General features: G+C 39.0%; 1 long non-coding RNA gene across 1 annotated transcript; it reads left to right on the forward strand.

The window, feature by feature from the left end:
- The first annotated feature begins 1,584 nt into the window (after nucleotides 1–1,584).
- On the forward strand, nucleotides 1,585–8,212 carry LOC114478244 (uncharacterized). Its single transcript, XR_003675828.1, has 6 exons — nucleotides 1,585–2,346; nucleotides 3,024–3,085; nucleotides 3,638–4,607; nucleotides 4,690–4,838; nucleotides 5,389–5,481; nucleotides 7,487–8,212. It is a non-coding gene; the product is annotated as an uncharacterized LOC114478244 (long non-coding RNA).
- Nucleotides 8,213–15,861: the final 7,649 nt, after the last annotated feature.

Raw genomic sequence — 15,861 nt, forward strand, 5'->3', positions numbered from 1 at the left:
TTACTGCAGACGGAGCAAGATCAGAACAGCCTTGATACAGTCTGACCTCTGGGGAACCACTGCATGGAAGGAAGAGGAAGCAAAGCTAACATGAAAGGGAGTTACCCAATTGGTGCAGTAAAGCGCAAAAACCGCAAGAAAAAAACCCGGAAACATCCGGAAATATTTCGGAAACATACCGTAAACAGAGTAAATTCTGCACCATACTGCATGCACAGGCTGTATAATTACCAAGTGTATCATTATACCGGTTGTTAGAGATACTATCTTTATCGGGGAGCACATTTTTATTCTTGGCTATTGTTTTCTGGAGTTTAAAAGAGTTTTATTTACTGATGATTAGTTCCTACTGCATAATTACATGTTTATAAATATAATTTTATTATTTTACATAGTAAATGTAATATATATATATATATATATATATATATGTAGGCTATCTGATTGAGGTAACATTTAAAATAATAATAATATGAAAAATAAATAAATACCAAAAATACAACTGGTTTCCACACTGTAAATTGCAGATGCTTTCGTTACATGGAATTCTAAGTAACTTTTACTCCGAGACCCGAAATTTGGTGTACTTAGTTAATATTCCAAGTATGAATAACACTCTGATGATAAAGTAGTGTTTAATTGCATTCCTATTTAATAGTAACAATTTTTCAGTTCCCAAAATAAGATATTTGAAGTGTTTAATACATTTACTTGATGTTAGTAATGATTACGTGGCCGCTTGTCCTTCTTACTGACATATTCATGTATTGTCATCCTGCGCATGCGCTTTCAAATCCTACCAAATTCTGCCCGCTATTACACGCTTAAATCTCCGGAGAAAACATCCAGCCACGCTTTGCCCCAGCTTCGTGCAACACAACGTTTAACCATCGTTTTTGGTAAGTTTAGCAATTAAGAAAGACTAAACCTAGAAACTTAAAATATTATCTGTTGTTTAATATCAAAACTAAAGCTGAAGTGAGACATGTGAACTGCTGCAAATGACACCGGCGTAACTATCGACGGTGCAACCGGGGTCCAGGTGCGGTGTCGGGCCATGGAGGAAGGAAGAAAATTAACAGCACTGTAATGAAGCACTAGATATGCCTCTGTTTTAGTGAATGGAATAGCTCGAGACGCCTCGCTAGGTAACGCTTTAAAGTGGCAGGAATGGCAGGAGGAATTGAAGATGAAGTTAGGCATGTTTTTTTTTTTAACTCAAACCCAGGCTACAGGTAGCATCTCACCGCTAGCGTACCAGTTATAGCTCCACTAAAGCACACCGATGGCACAAACAACCCTACCCCCGCGTCCCCCATCGGAGCCGCGGGACGCAATGCAGGGTCTCTCGGTGCTCCTACACCTGCGTAAACCATATGTTGTGGATGTAAACTTGTCGGTTCTGCTGCGTTCGGCCTGAACGTGCCTTTAGAGCAGCCAAATGGAGAGACTTCCTCGCGAGCACTTGAAGAATTTGACTATTGATGCCAAGACAAAAAGCTATAATAGCTGTGAAATGAGTTTAGACTGAGTGAGTACAGTTTCATTTTCTTTTTAAGTGGGATTCAAACCTATAGCAATGCATTTGTACCCTCATATTTGTGAAACTAGTCCCGTCAGAAGTATGTATTGATTTAGTGGGAGCTTCAGTAGAGTTGTCAATTATGGCCAAATGAGATGTGTTTGAAGGTTGGATGTACAAAGAGGTGTACATTAACCTGTACTCTGTAGTGTTATTAAGGAGGATATTTGCAGGTGCAAGCTGTGTACGAAATTTCAGGTGTCTGTAACTACAGGTGGATTAAACTGTGTTTTCTTTTAGAATGCTCCGTGTGCTTAATGATAGGGTGCAACACAACTCAATGTGTGTCAGGGAGATATGTGCTATTGAGGTTCTTTTTTACCATTCACGAAATTTCAGCTCGATTAATCACGGCGTCACACGTATTATTATTTATTAAAGATGACGTTTGTGTGTGGCTCAAAAAAACATTTTTCACTGGGTCCGAATACCATGATGTTATGCCACTGCTTCCGGATGCTCTATTTTAGGGTAAACACTGAACAGACGTCCTCATTCAGAGGCATAAAAATTGTCTAGGAGGAATTTTGATAACCCTTCAAATGTCCGGGATTTTCATGCTACATTTACTCCGTCCTACTCAGTAGAGTGAAGTGGTATGTAATATCCCACCCCAGCACATTGCAAAGGACAGCCATGTTTGTAGTTTTCTCTGTTGCTATTTGCTGGGGCGGCCTGAGAAGCAAACTACATCTCCCATGATCCTCGAGTAGGGTAGAGTAGAGGCTCGCGGGAGATGTTCCCGCACAATTGAGTGAGCGAAGGTGAGTAGAGTGTATTTTTTTTCCATCCACAGTGAAAATAGTAATGCAATAATGACTGCTGTCCGTGTTAATACATGTTGTTAGATGATGGAATAGCTAGATAACCGAACTCGAAGTGGGAAGGTTTAACGTTCACACAGTGACGGCAACATGCTGCTAACATGCTAAAACAGCTTGGAAACACATTCAATGATCAGAGCCTAATTAATTAATAAAGCAGTATTTTTTTTTTCTTTAAGGTTTTGTTAGATGCAAGAATAATTGTTTAAAACCAATTGATTTTAAACAATTATGTATAACTTTTTTTTTTTTTTTACAAATAACTAAAGAAAAGTTTTTCTTTGTGTTATTTCAAAAGCCTGTTAAATGCCTATTTGTTTTCATTATGAAAAATTCATTAAAGAAACCCTGGTCCATTCGGGAAATGCACTAAAAAGCAATAGTCTATGCAAATCTGGTGATGTCAGTTATTTTTTTACCTATTATTGTCAACAAAGGTGTAACTTTTGTTATTGACCAAATATTTTTTCCACTATAATTTTGAACACATTTAAAAAAAAATGACAAAGTTCCTGTTTTTTTTTTTTTTTTTCTTTCTTCTTTTCAACTTTACCTTTCTCTTTACAGAGTGGTGTGTTTATGGGTGTAAGTAATACTTTTTTTTTTTTCCTTGGCAGAATAAGCTGGCAAGATCTTGGACTTTGAACTCCACTGCTCTTTCTAACATCAACAGTTGACTGTACGTATTCTTTGTGTTTGTGTGCGTGGTGTCTATCCTATATAATATTTTCTTGTTTTCTTACCTAAATGCAATGGAAGTGTAAGCAATGCATATTCTCCACTGAAAAAAGAGGACAATTACTAAAACATTGCCGTCTCAAACATGGAGGTTACACACGGCAGCAGTCAATACCATGCCTGCATGAAAGATGCTTGTGCACATTCAAGTCATTCAATGGTTTTAAACAGCATTTATCAGTTTGTCACACAAAACCAAAACTGGGATTAGAAAGTTCTTGTACCATTGAATTCAAATGCCAGTTGTGTGATTTTAAGGACATTTGTTTGGAGTCAGACGTTTTCACACATTTAAGAAGCCACCTTAAACTTAAACAAAATGTCCAATGCCCTTTTGAGGGTTGCAACTTTCAAACAAGTGTTTATGACACATTTAATTCTCACAAATATCGACTCCACAGGAGTAGTGATGCAACTTATTTTAAAAAAGAAATAGCAAATTTTTTAAATTTGGAGCTGTCAGATAAATCGACGCCTCTTTTATTTTCCACAGGACTATGAATACTTACAAAATTAGGATTGTACTTAATGCTGATGATGTCAGAAAAATGACACTTGAAAAAAGACCACAGACTTTGGAAGAACTTCAACAAAAAGTCAAAGAAAAATGCACTATCACAGAAGACTTCCATTTAATGTACGAAGATCCAGACTTCAATAACCAGCTGTGCAACCTTGAAAATATTGAAGACTTGCCACAAGAGAGAGCCACCTTAAAAGTCATACCTCTTGTGACATGTTGCCTCCAACCAGTTTCATTTAGAAATGAAGATCTTGAATCTGATGACACAGACCTTGTTTCTTTGAACAGCTCCTCCTCCTCCTCACGATCAGAGCAATGGCCTGAATTTTTTACCATCCCAAAATTTCCGTCAGATGTCGAATTTCGCCTCCATAAAGTAAATATGCAATATCTGAAAGATGGTACTCCACTAGATTTGCCTTCCGATATGAAAGTAGCCATAAATGCAAAACTTGCAGAGGCAATATTTAAATATGATGCGTATCCTTCAGTCGATCGATTCAAATCAGTGGCCAAGGCCCTTATTTTGAAACATCCCTGCTTGAGAGAACCAGGATCACCAGATGGATGTAGTGGCTGGGTGAATAGCCTGACCTTCAAAATGTCAAACTACAGGCAAAAATTAAGAAAGTCTGGATGTTTTGAGGTGGAAGTCAATTCAAAGAATCTTTTGCCAAGTAAAAAACAAGCAGGCCTAAAAAGATCTAAATGATCTGAAGTCAACTTTTTACCAAACCTTCCCGATGGTTCCACGGAGGAGAAGCTTGAAGAAGAAAGGAAGGAGCTGATAGAAGAGATGAAAAAACGAAACCCAAGTGACCCCGTCATAAAAGCAAAAATGAACATGACGTTCCCCTTACAACGACAAGAAATAGTTAATTCTGCAACACCTGTCAAAGAAGTCCAAGCCCGCTGGCCAGCTCTTTTTACAGAAAAACAGGTTGGTACTGATTTGGACTGCTTTAAAAAAAAAAAAATAGGTTAACCTGGTCATTGAATTCTGTATAATTATTTTTTTGCAGAATTCTATCGAATCACCACAACAAACCTGGAGTCTGACTTCTATCAAACATTGGATCGGTACACACTGCAATTAATCAAGTATTTTAAATCCAAAAAGGGGACTTCCAGAGATAAACTGGCAACGATTGTGGAGCAAATTGATTCGAATGTAAGTTCATTTAGCTCAATCACATTTGGTTGACACTATTTTCTATGATTAGTAATTGTATCTATAGTAGAGAAAATGGGTAAAAGAAAGAAGTAGACCTGTCACGCTAACAAAATACGATGTTCCATATATTGTTTGGAAAATATGACGATCATTTTGAAGGTTTCTTTAAGTCAATTAACCCCTACCTTACCCAAATTTTACAACAAAAATGTGACAAAAATATCAACACAATTGAAATTTAAAAAAGTGACAAACACAAGAAAGTGGAAAAAATTGACAGTTATAGTAATCCACAAAAAAGTTACAAACTCAGCATTAGTGTCTAATCATTACAATTCCCATTTAATCCTAAATGGACTCCTAATTTTTGGAGATACATTTTAATCTCTCTCTCCCCTTCCCCTGGCACAGTTGCCACATCAGTGATATTCCACGATGTCTAGTGTTTCCCTTTGCCCACCTGTTTTTCAGACTCAGCAAAATATTGAAAATGTAGACTATTAGGTGCTTGCTTAATTTTACTAAGAATTTTTTTTGTTTACTCTAGATCAATGACATCACAAAGATAAGGACGCTAGTTCTTAGAGGGATTTCAGTTATACTTGGAGAGGATTCGTCCAAATTCTACCTCAGTTGTCGGGTAAGTATTTCGACATCCACATTAGAATCCACAACAATAATCATTTTAATAAACCCCACACTCTCAGCTGTTTGAGCAGGACATGAATCTTACACCAAATGGAAAGTGAATGCATCTGTCATGCTTTTGTAGTTTCCTACTTCATACAAAGTGTTTGCGGGGCTGGAATTTCACTTTTTTCTTGGTGGCACATGTGCTACAACATTTTTTTTGTTGAACAGACAAAACTTTAGTAGCACTGTCTAATTTTGCAGCACAGCAATAACAGACCTCAAAGTGAATATTTTGGAGCACAAACACTTATAACTTCTCAAACCACTGACCAGCCAGAAGCGAGTTGAGTATCAGGAAGCAAGTGATCCTCATGCCACTTCCTTCTGGTTATAAAGGAATAGTGCATTAGCCGCACAACACTACCATAATATACTTGCTTTCACACGCACATGTGCCCCATCTGGTCATACAAATCTGCATTCACTTAGGGGTCTATTCTCCTATGCGCGTAAGTCCAAAAACCCGCGTAGTGGCGCTGTTTCTGCCTACGTGTTATTTTCCCAGTGTACTTAAGTGCAGCGTGACGCGCCTTCATTCTGCTTACGTGCTCTGCGCGGGTCAGCTCTGACATGTGGGAGTTCCCATTCAAATCAGCCTCTACGCGTATTCTGCCAAGTGCGTAAGTGCTTTGCCACTTGCGCGCATCTGACCCTGGAATAATCTCTTTTCCTCTCTTCAAATACAGTATATATATATATATATACTGTATATATATATATATATACAATAAATAGAGTAGAAAAATGATGTCAACTGCAAAGAATAATAAAAAACACAATATACCATAGCTGCTTCATCTCAGGTTTGATTTTTCCCACCTGGATCATGACCACTGTCACTGATATGTTCATAAAATGTGTTTAAATAATGATGCGAAGATGAGACGGAGTCTGAGGCAGTACTGCTGTGTTTCATCATGTGTTTAGAAGATGCCTGTATTTTGATGCAGTGCGACTCTGTTGTGGCTGCTGTTGTCAGATTGGATGTTTTTCCCCTAAATATAAAAGCCCGTTTAAGATGTGTTTTAGCCGGGTTTTTGCCTGGAATCTGGCACTCTCTTAAATTTGAACTCCGGTCACTAACGCCAGAATGAGCGCGCTCACAGTATCGTTCATGAGGCAGAAATACAGTACGTTAAGTTCACATTCATGCTAAATATGAATGAGCATTCATTGAACTAGTTCAGGCTCAACACTGCAGCTCTGGGCGGGCACGGCTGACTCTGTGTGAGGGGGGGGGGCGCGTGGGGGGCACGGCCCGCCAATGTCCGCCCGTGCGCCGTGTCTGGGTGCATGTCATTGACCATAATCAATGATCTAAGCAGTGTGCGTGTCTGCATTCCTCCCAACGCTGCACGTTCTGTTTTAACAAGTGAAACGATTTGAAGACAGAAAGATACATACGTCACATCTCTGACAACACTCATGCTTCAAATTAAAAGTCTGTCTCATCATTTTTTCACAAATTCCAGTGTCATCTACAAGCATTGGGAAAACTCCACCATCCTTCTTTCCTTCTCTCCTCCTTCACGCACATCTTACGCTGGTTTGCCTTTTCTGCGCGCAGTGGGTGACCACCTGAGACGGGAAAATACCGAGTGACAAGAAGCGCGCAGCCAAATGCGCGTAAAAAGGCGCTTAAGTCCAGACGGGAGAATACACTCCTTAATGTGGAAAACGTGAACGTTTCTCTGCATCTGTTCCGTGGAGAAACCTTGACCCCCTCCCCCCGTCTCTGAGGTAGAGTGCTGCTGACAGATGTGGCTATTTTTAGAATAACAAAAATTAAGATTAATCAACAGTGTGCAGTGTTAAAATAGCATTGTGATAATCTCTTTGGAAAACAGGGGGGAAAAAGCCATCGCACAGACAAACTTGACTTGCTTTTCTTTTGGAGAGCAAGCCATTAACTTGCTTACCAGTTTTACCCACTATATGTTTTGTTTACACAGAACTCTGAGAAAGATAATGAGGATGTTTAGAGAGACATCAGCGTTGGCATCCTACTCGTAACCGATGACGGCCCTACCACCGATGAAGACCTTCACCTCTCCCCACTGTCATCATCCCTCATTGTAGAAGGAGATATCATTTTGGATGACATGAAAAGCCTGCCTCAAGCACTTCTTTTGGTTTTTGACTGATTTACTCTTTAAATCTTGAATACCCCAAACCAATGAAAAATACCCTCAATTTCTATCAAATGGTCATTTTGGGAATGGGGGGCAACAAACTACCCACAAAGTTGCAGGCCCTGAAAAATCGGCTTTCATTTTAGGGGATAAGGAGTCAGTAGCTCTATGTTACCTTTTATTTCCCCCTTATTTATTTTTTTTTCTCCATGGAGATTATTAGGTCAGCCAAACATTCTTTAGTGTTAATACAATGGAGGTTTGATTTTGCACTATGTATCCAACTGTGATACAGATTTGTTGTTGTGTTTATGTTGACTTGTTTTGGCGTTTGCTCTCAACTACAAATTTAAAAATGGATTCAAGTGTCCAAAATGAGTGTCCCATAATGGAAATGTTTAGGGCAACGTTGTTATCGGAATGCAATTATAGCTGAAGATAGTGTTTATATACAGGTTTTTATGTGTTTCATAAGCTTGAAAGTGTTGGAAATGTTATATAAGCATCTATATATATATATATATATTTTTTTTTTTTTTAGTGATTTTGAGAGCCATAATAGTTTATGCTAAAGTGAAAATGTCTAATAAAATAGAGTTCTATTTTTGAAAACTCTTGTTTCTTTTCATTTTGAAATGTAAAGCAAAACGGTTTTAAAATATGTAACGTTCCTTCTTAAAATTTGATTTAAAAAAATTGCAGGTACTGTACATTAAATTCAAAGTCAGTGTTACTTGAATAGTAAGTGCAATGGGGTTACAAATCTTTAATGTTTGCATTACATACATTGCATGTACTGTAGTTTAACTGAGGGAGCAATATTAGTATGACAAGAACTGCAGATGGGTAGTAAAAAAGCCTAGTAAGTACTAAAATAAATTTAATTGCTGACTATTAATTACATTTTGTAAATACTACCTTGGTGTAAAGTAAAGCTTACTTAAAAAGCCTAGTAAGTACTAAAATAAATTTAAGTGCTGACTATTAATTAAATTTTGTAAATATTACCTCAGTGTAAAGTAAAGCTTACTTAAAAAGCCTAGTAAGTGCAACGATGACTTCAAGTACTGAATACTAAGTAAACAATGTTCATATTACTTGAGCTTCAAGCAATGCTTACTAAAAAAGCCTAATAAGTGCAACTAAAACTTTAAGTACTAAATACTTGGTAAACCTTGTTATCATCACTTGAAATGCAAGTACTGTTTACTGATTAGTTCTCGATAAAATTACTCACACAGAAAGCACCGAAAACTAAAGAATTCATGTTGGTATTATAAACTAAGCGTGTTATAAGTTCTTGAAATATTGAGCTTTTCCAAGTAAGCGGAATGCTTAATGGATTTTACAGTGCATACGTTTCCGAGCAGTAAGAACTAGTCGCCTGTAAATGAATCCCAATAAAATTCTGGAAAACAATAACCAGGAATAAATATTTGCTCCCTGGTAAAGATAGTAGCTCTAACAACAGGTACAATGATGAACTTGGTGATTTTACAGCCTCTACATGCAGTACAGGGTAGAATTGCCTCTGAAATGTTTCTGGATTTTAGTATCTCCCCACGCACGATGTGACAGAGCATTCCTTGGATGAGGTATGGGCGCACAAATGGATACTAAACCACTCTTTTACACAGCAAGGCTGGAGCCAAAAAGTTAAATATATATATTACAAAAAATGAGTGTACTGTTGCTTGACCTCAAAATGCTAAGACCACCACTGATACTCTGTTACTAGACCACCAGCTGAGTTCATTCTGCCATCCTTTTATGCAGAGCTTTAAGTGTTCCTAAAAATCAAGAGTATGCAGAGATTTTGCAGCTCAGTCCAGTTGGAGGACAGCATGGTGCCCCATTACAAGAGAAGGCCCAGAATCTAAAAGATGGATGACATGTATAATCACATCTGCTGTAAGTCTCTTTTGGAGCTTGTGTAGCTGCTCTGTGAAAAGTCCTCAAGTGTTTGACTTTGAATTATTAATCAGCAATTCTTCTTAATTAAAATTTAATTTAAGTGTCAGAATCTCAGCACTTTGGATTTCCATCACATAAATAGTTCATCTTACGTCTTTAGAATTAGTTGAGTCAAGTGTTAAACCTTTCACTTTGCTTTGAAAGTTCTCTGGATGATGACAAACTAAAGCAAATGTAAATGGTTCCTTTTAAAGGATTGAAAGGTTAACAAGAGGAACGTTGACTGCTCGATCAAGGGTTTACAGTGGCCTTGATGCTATTTGTTGAATGCCTCTTTATTCTTGTCTCTTTGTTCAGTGAGAGTCTAAAGAAATGGTGCAGAGCGATGAAGTACCCGGTGCTGTCAGAGAGAGGAAGAATCCAGGTGAGTGGGAGTGAGTGGGCCCAGATATAAAAGAGTGTTTGTCCTTCTTACCTTTGATCCCACAGCAAATTGACAAGAGAACTACTTATAGATCTGTACATGGCCCATTTCCCTCAATGCCATCTCTATCTCTGTATATTTCTTCTATTATACTTAATTTACAATATCTAATGAGGTTTTCCAATCTGTGTTATTAAACAGCCAAAGAGTTGCAGGTTCAATCCCATATAACTCCTTGTGTGGGGTTTGCATGTTTTTGCTAAGATTGAATGGATCATGTGTCCCTCTTGAATTCACTTACATTGAACTGGTAATTGTAGAGTGAAGGTTGCAGACCCCTGCACTAACAGCTCCACAGTGCTGTCCGTGGTCCTGAATCTTTAGTATTTACGTCATTACCTCTGACCGTAGCAGTCAGTGGCCCTGAATCTTCTACTTTTTACTTCTTTTCTTCTTTCTTGGATATAAGCATGGCTGACAGTGTAGGCAGCGAGTCTGACAGAGATTTAGATTATTTTACCCATTGGAGCGTTGACTCCTTGTAAGATTTTTTTGCTGCACACAAGCTGAAAATTCAGTTTTTTTCTGACTTTTCAAACAGTCACCAATCAGCTGATCAATGCTGTTTCACTTATCAACCTGTCCATCTTCAACTTTGTAAATTGAATTAAAATAATAGCTTGATAAAAATAATCATGAACCTGGTTTGTGAATGGTGTACCTCATAAAGGTACCTTTTCAAAGTTAAAAGCATGGAAGAAGGAGTGTGGAAGCAAGCAAGCAACCATCTGTCGCTTGAAAACTGTTTCTCCCATCGGTTTTACAAAAGTACTCAGGTATGTGCATCATTAGAGTCCAATTTCCACCTGCTGGAGACCCAGGTAGTCTGTGTTTTCATCCACCATGGGTCACCTGTGTGGAAGCGAGAGGACTGCCCTTGCTTCCATACAGCTGCTGAGGTGCTCCATTCGTTTTTTTATAATTGCTCGGATCGGGGCCGAAAGTGGCATCAGGGGACAACTCTGGTCCCCCCCGTCACTTCTGAATAAATGTAATATGAATGATATAAACAGCATTAAAACACTAAAGATAAGCGCTATGAGATGGCCTTTGTTGTAATTTGCGCTATATAAATAAAGTTGAATTGAATTGAATTAATCTCCTAAAACTAAACAGTGACAAAACACAGGTTCACTTCATTGGTACAAAGTCAACACAACACCAAATCCATTTGTTCTCCCCAGAAAATCCCTCCATGAGCTCCAGTTAGTCCAGAACTCAGCTGCCCGTATCACCACCAAAGCCCCCTCTATCTTCCATATTATTCCTATTCACCACCAACTCCACTGGCTTCCCATTCTATTTCGCATCCACTTCAAGATTCTTCTGCTAATTTTTAAGGCCAATCACCACATGCTGCGCGTCGCAATGTGCCTTCTAATGAATATGTATTGTAGGCGGAGCTAACAAGTGGAGCTAAAAAAAAGGGGAGGGGAAATGGAAATAAATGAATGCAATTAGGGATGCACCGAATATTCGGTGGCCAAATATTGCAAAATAAGCCACATTCTGCCTTCGGTTCAGTGAGTTAAAAGCAAGGTCGAATATTAGCGTGTGACTCATTGACGCAATCAAACAACATGCAGTGATTTTGAGTCGACAAAGTGTGTGCGCGTTGTTGAGACCCAACAGCAGCTAATCCTTTCCACACACAAACACAGCCAGACTCATTCCTTTCCACTTACCGCTCTCCGGTGTACATTACCGCGTAAAAGTTGGAAGCCGTCCAATTCCACAACCGAGTCCGTTGTTAGCGCTGTGGGCCACAAATCCGTAAACATCCCCATCATTTCCTCCTCACACTACAATGGGTGTCGCTGCATAGGCTGGTGTAGCATTAGCATGGAGTGCTAACAGCTGATGTGTGTAAACAATGGCTCCAAGCAGTGACTCTCAACATGATCGGCAGCAGAAAAAGTAGTGCAGTTTGGGCGTCCAGTAGTGCGGTTTGTATTTACATATATGGCAATAAAGTATAATTTATATTCTATATTAAACCGCTGAGTTTGTTTTAGCTGTTAATAGTTGGAGAGGGAGGAGCACACATTCTAGAAGGCGTGTTAGGTGACGTCACCTGTCAATGTGGGCAAAACCCAACTCGCCCGTTTGGAGCTGACTTTTTACTAAATGTGGAATAACAAGGGAGGGAGGAAACTTTTTCAACTTTGGCCTTCTGAATGAGGCTAAAGGGGTGTATTAACAACCGCATTCGATATTTGGCCAATCGTTAACATTTTATTCCGCTTCAGCCACAAATTTGCATTTGGTGCATCCCTAAATGCATTACATCAAAGCTGGACTTCATTGCTGCCTCTGTTTTTGCGTATGAATTTAGTACGGCCCACAACCAGGTGGTAACTGTCAAAGCTTTTTGCGCAGTGATGGCAGCAGTGATCTTTGTGAGGAGACGGGGCAGGGGAGAGGAAAGACGACTGAAGGATGGCATTTTCAGACTTTGAGTTAATATATTTGGGATGAATAAATTCACAATTTTAAGAACTTGTTTATTTATTTATTTATTTTTCTTTCCTTGTCTGCACATGGTGTCAAAGGTCAACACTACAAGAAGTGCAATCATTATGAGACAGCAATGCATGTTTTGTTATTGCAATAAAATATATTGATTTATTTTATTGCTTAATTGTGACCATCACCAGCCCTCCCTAAGGAAGGGTAGGAAATATTTTATTATAGAGAGGATATAAAAATGGAGAGCAGTGTTACACCTAAGTGGAGGGGGAGGGGGAGGGGGAGGGGAAAGGGAGCAGGGAGGAAAGACTCAAGGTAGGAAATAGAAAGGATGGGGAAGAATAGATTGTTTTACAGTGAGGGTGAGATGTGAAGTTGTAGAAGATATTGTGCTTATTATGTTTCGTAATCAAGCCAGTATAGTGACAAGTGTGAAGCTTAGCTATAATGGTGGTGGCTGTGGACAGGGGGAATGAGTTAGTGGTAGTATCTAAAGCAGGTATTTGGGATTAATGTGTCTAAAGTTAAGCCCAGTATGACTTTTATCCCACATCCCAAGGCGTGCCAGTACATCGTATACCAGTATATGTGCAAAAACTGTTACCGCAAACCCAGGAACTGCCCCGGGCCCGCAGATGCAGCCAGGCCAGCAGAAAGAGTGGGGGCCAGGGAGCCCCAGGCCACCCCTCCACGGCCGAGCAGCCCCTCAGATGCCCCCAAGATCCCAGGCTGAGAGGCAGCCACCGCCCCCCACATACACATCCGAGGAAGCCCCAAGCAGCCGAGCACTCCGCTCTAACCCTCCATGTACAACATTACATGTACAAAACGCTCATTTAAATAAGGGTGGTCTCCACCACTTCTGCACATGCACTAATCATTGCTGCAATCTTAGTGAGTTCCTCACAGCAGGTGAGGAAACTGTGGTTTTATACTATGTGAACACTGTACACTGTAAAGTTAACCTTTAGTAACCTGGAAGGCACTGGATTTCAAATTAGATGTATTATTATTATTACCTTTGATAAGCTTCTTGGGAGAAAGAATATAGTGCAGAGATTATATCAACAATATCTGGAAGCTGAAGTTAACTGCCACACATCATCTTCTGGGTTTTGCACATAGGCAGTTACTGCATGACCTGAAATCTTGGGCCCCTCAGAGTTAACAGCACATGGCTTTACGAGGGCATCAGCTTCCTAATACTGAAACTGCTTGATGCATTAGTTCAACACTGAATGTAAACCATTTATTTTTTCGTCATCAAATACATTTAGTATAGTGCATCATCATAGTCCAGGCTTGATAGGACTTCAGAGCCTTTGTTGTCTTGTCTGTCTTCAGATTGTAGAATTGCAGAGTCACAACTTTCAGCGGTGCACTGTGGCCCACACACATTTAGGTCATTCTGAAACTCCTGAGTCTCCGCAAAAGTATTCAGACCGGCTAAAGTTTTCACGAAATCCTATTTATTCATTGGTTTATTTAACAGGGACAGTGTACATTAATATATAGATTGGAAATGTACCAGATTTTGCCAGAAATCTATTTTTCATCTGTAGTCCCTACAATGTTATGTAACCCCAAATTGTCTCCGGTAATAATAGAGAGCCCCTCTGAGTTACAGATCTTTACAATGACATCATCTGTTAGACAGTAGACTGTAAATAATTCTGTGCCGGCTTTGGTGGCTTCAAAAGCCACAGTAGCAGATCAAAATGATTAGGATGTATGACTCCTTCATGTTAATGTCTTTCTGTAACTAATGCTCAGACTCACTTGCATCCAAGCCTGAAAAGTTGATATTTTAGAAGTGTATTTATCCAGAAATCTAACTTTCATGTCATCTTTGTTCTCTGCTGAAAGTGGCGATTGTTTCCATTTGTATAGAGGTCTATAGGACAAAGAGGAACTTATATACATTAATGTATATGAATGACCAATGATTTCTCAGAAACTCCGGATATCAACTTTAATCTATCACTGTTGCAGTGTTTTTTGTATTAGTCTATATGTGCTTCAAATACAATAATTTGTTAATTTTCCAAACAAAATAAGACTTTTTTGTTATATTTTTCCTTGTAAATTACTTGTAGTTCTTTTGTTCAGAGTTTTACAAAAATTCTTATGTTAATTATACACTGTTTCAATGTTTTTGTGTTGTCACAATTTGACAGAATTACCTTGTTAATTTCACGGACGCTTTTTACAGTGTAGATAGACAGAAAGATTCTTTTGTTTTGTCATGTTGTGTCCAGAGTTTGTTAATAACTTGAGTCAATACCTCTTAAGTTATGTAATAATACCCAGATTTATCAACCGGTGTAAATTTGAGTTCACATTTGGTTGTACCACAGGACCAATGTGTGATTTATGAAACATTCGTGTTTGACCAATCAAATTATTGGATGTTGATAAATGTTAATAACTTGATAAATGTCACTATGGAGTTTGTTTTCTAGATCCTGCCCTATGCACCTTTACGTGTCAGGTGCAAAACAACAACACAATTCAATCACATTTTTGTTTACATGATATTATCTTAAGGTACACCATGTAACTTTTCTGGTGGAGAGTCTGCCCTCTACTTGTCTCCATACAGATGCATCTTAGCTTATCTCCATGGAGATAATGAGGTGATGCCAACAGGGCAAGTTACAGGTCAGTTCTGTGGAGAGGCCAGCCCCCTCACAGTAAGAACGCATTTTGGTTAAGGTATTTTCTGCAATAAAAACAGTTCTAATTGAATAAATGCAGGACGAATACATTTTATACCACTGTGGTACATTCCTGCAAAGCAGGAACATTTTGAAACAAGCAGGTGGCGGACCCTCTACCAGAAAAAGTTAGATGTGCACCTGTAAAAGAGGATAGGGCAGGATTTAGAAATCAGACTACATAGTGACACCACGGTGGTTTGTGCAGCTATCAGCCAAGCCACTGCGGGGACGCACATCAACTGTTTGTTTATCATGGAGCACAGCTGACACTGTGGATAGAGGATGGATACCCAACCGAACCCTGACGGGACCCGACGGCACCGGACGGTCGGGTTCGGGCAGATATTTAGAACTGGTGTTCGGGTTTGGTCACATAGTGTCGTTTGCGTGCAGAATTTTTTCTTTCCAGCTGCAGCAGTAACGCAGTGATCCGCGGTGGATGTAGAATAGAGCAGAGGACTATTAAAAAGGAATACATTGTTGAAACATTTCTTTTTCTGCACAATCACATGGTTTATCCGTATCTTTGCTACATAGATTATGTAAATAGATCTGATATGTCTCTTGCGTGCACTGCGTCCCTGTTTGTTTCACTTTCTTTTGTTGTT

Source organism: Gouania willdenowi, chromosome 16 (genome assembly GCF_900634775.1).
Source record: "Gouania willdenowi chromosome 16, fGouWil2.1, whole genome shotgun sequence".
NCBI classification, from domain to species: Eukaryota; Metazoa; Chordata; class Actinopteri; order Blenniiformes; family Gobiesocidae; genus Gouania; species Gouania willdenowi.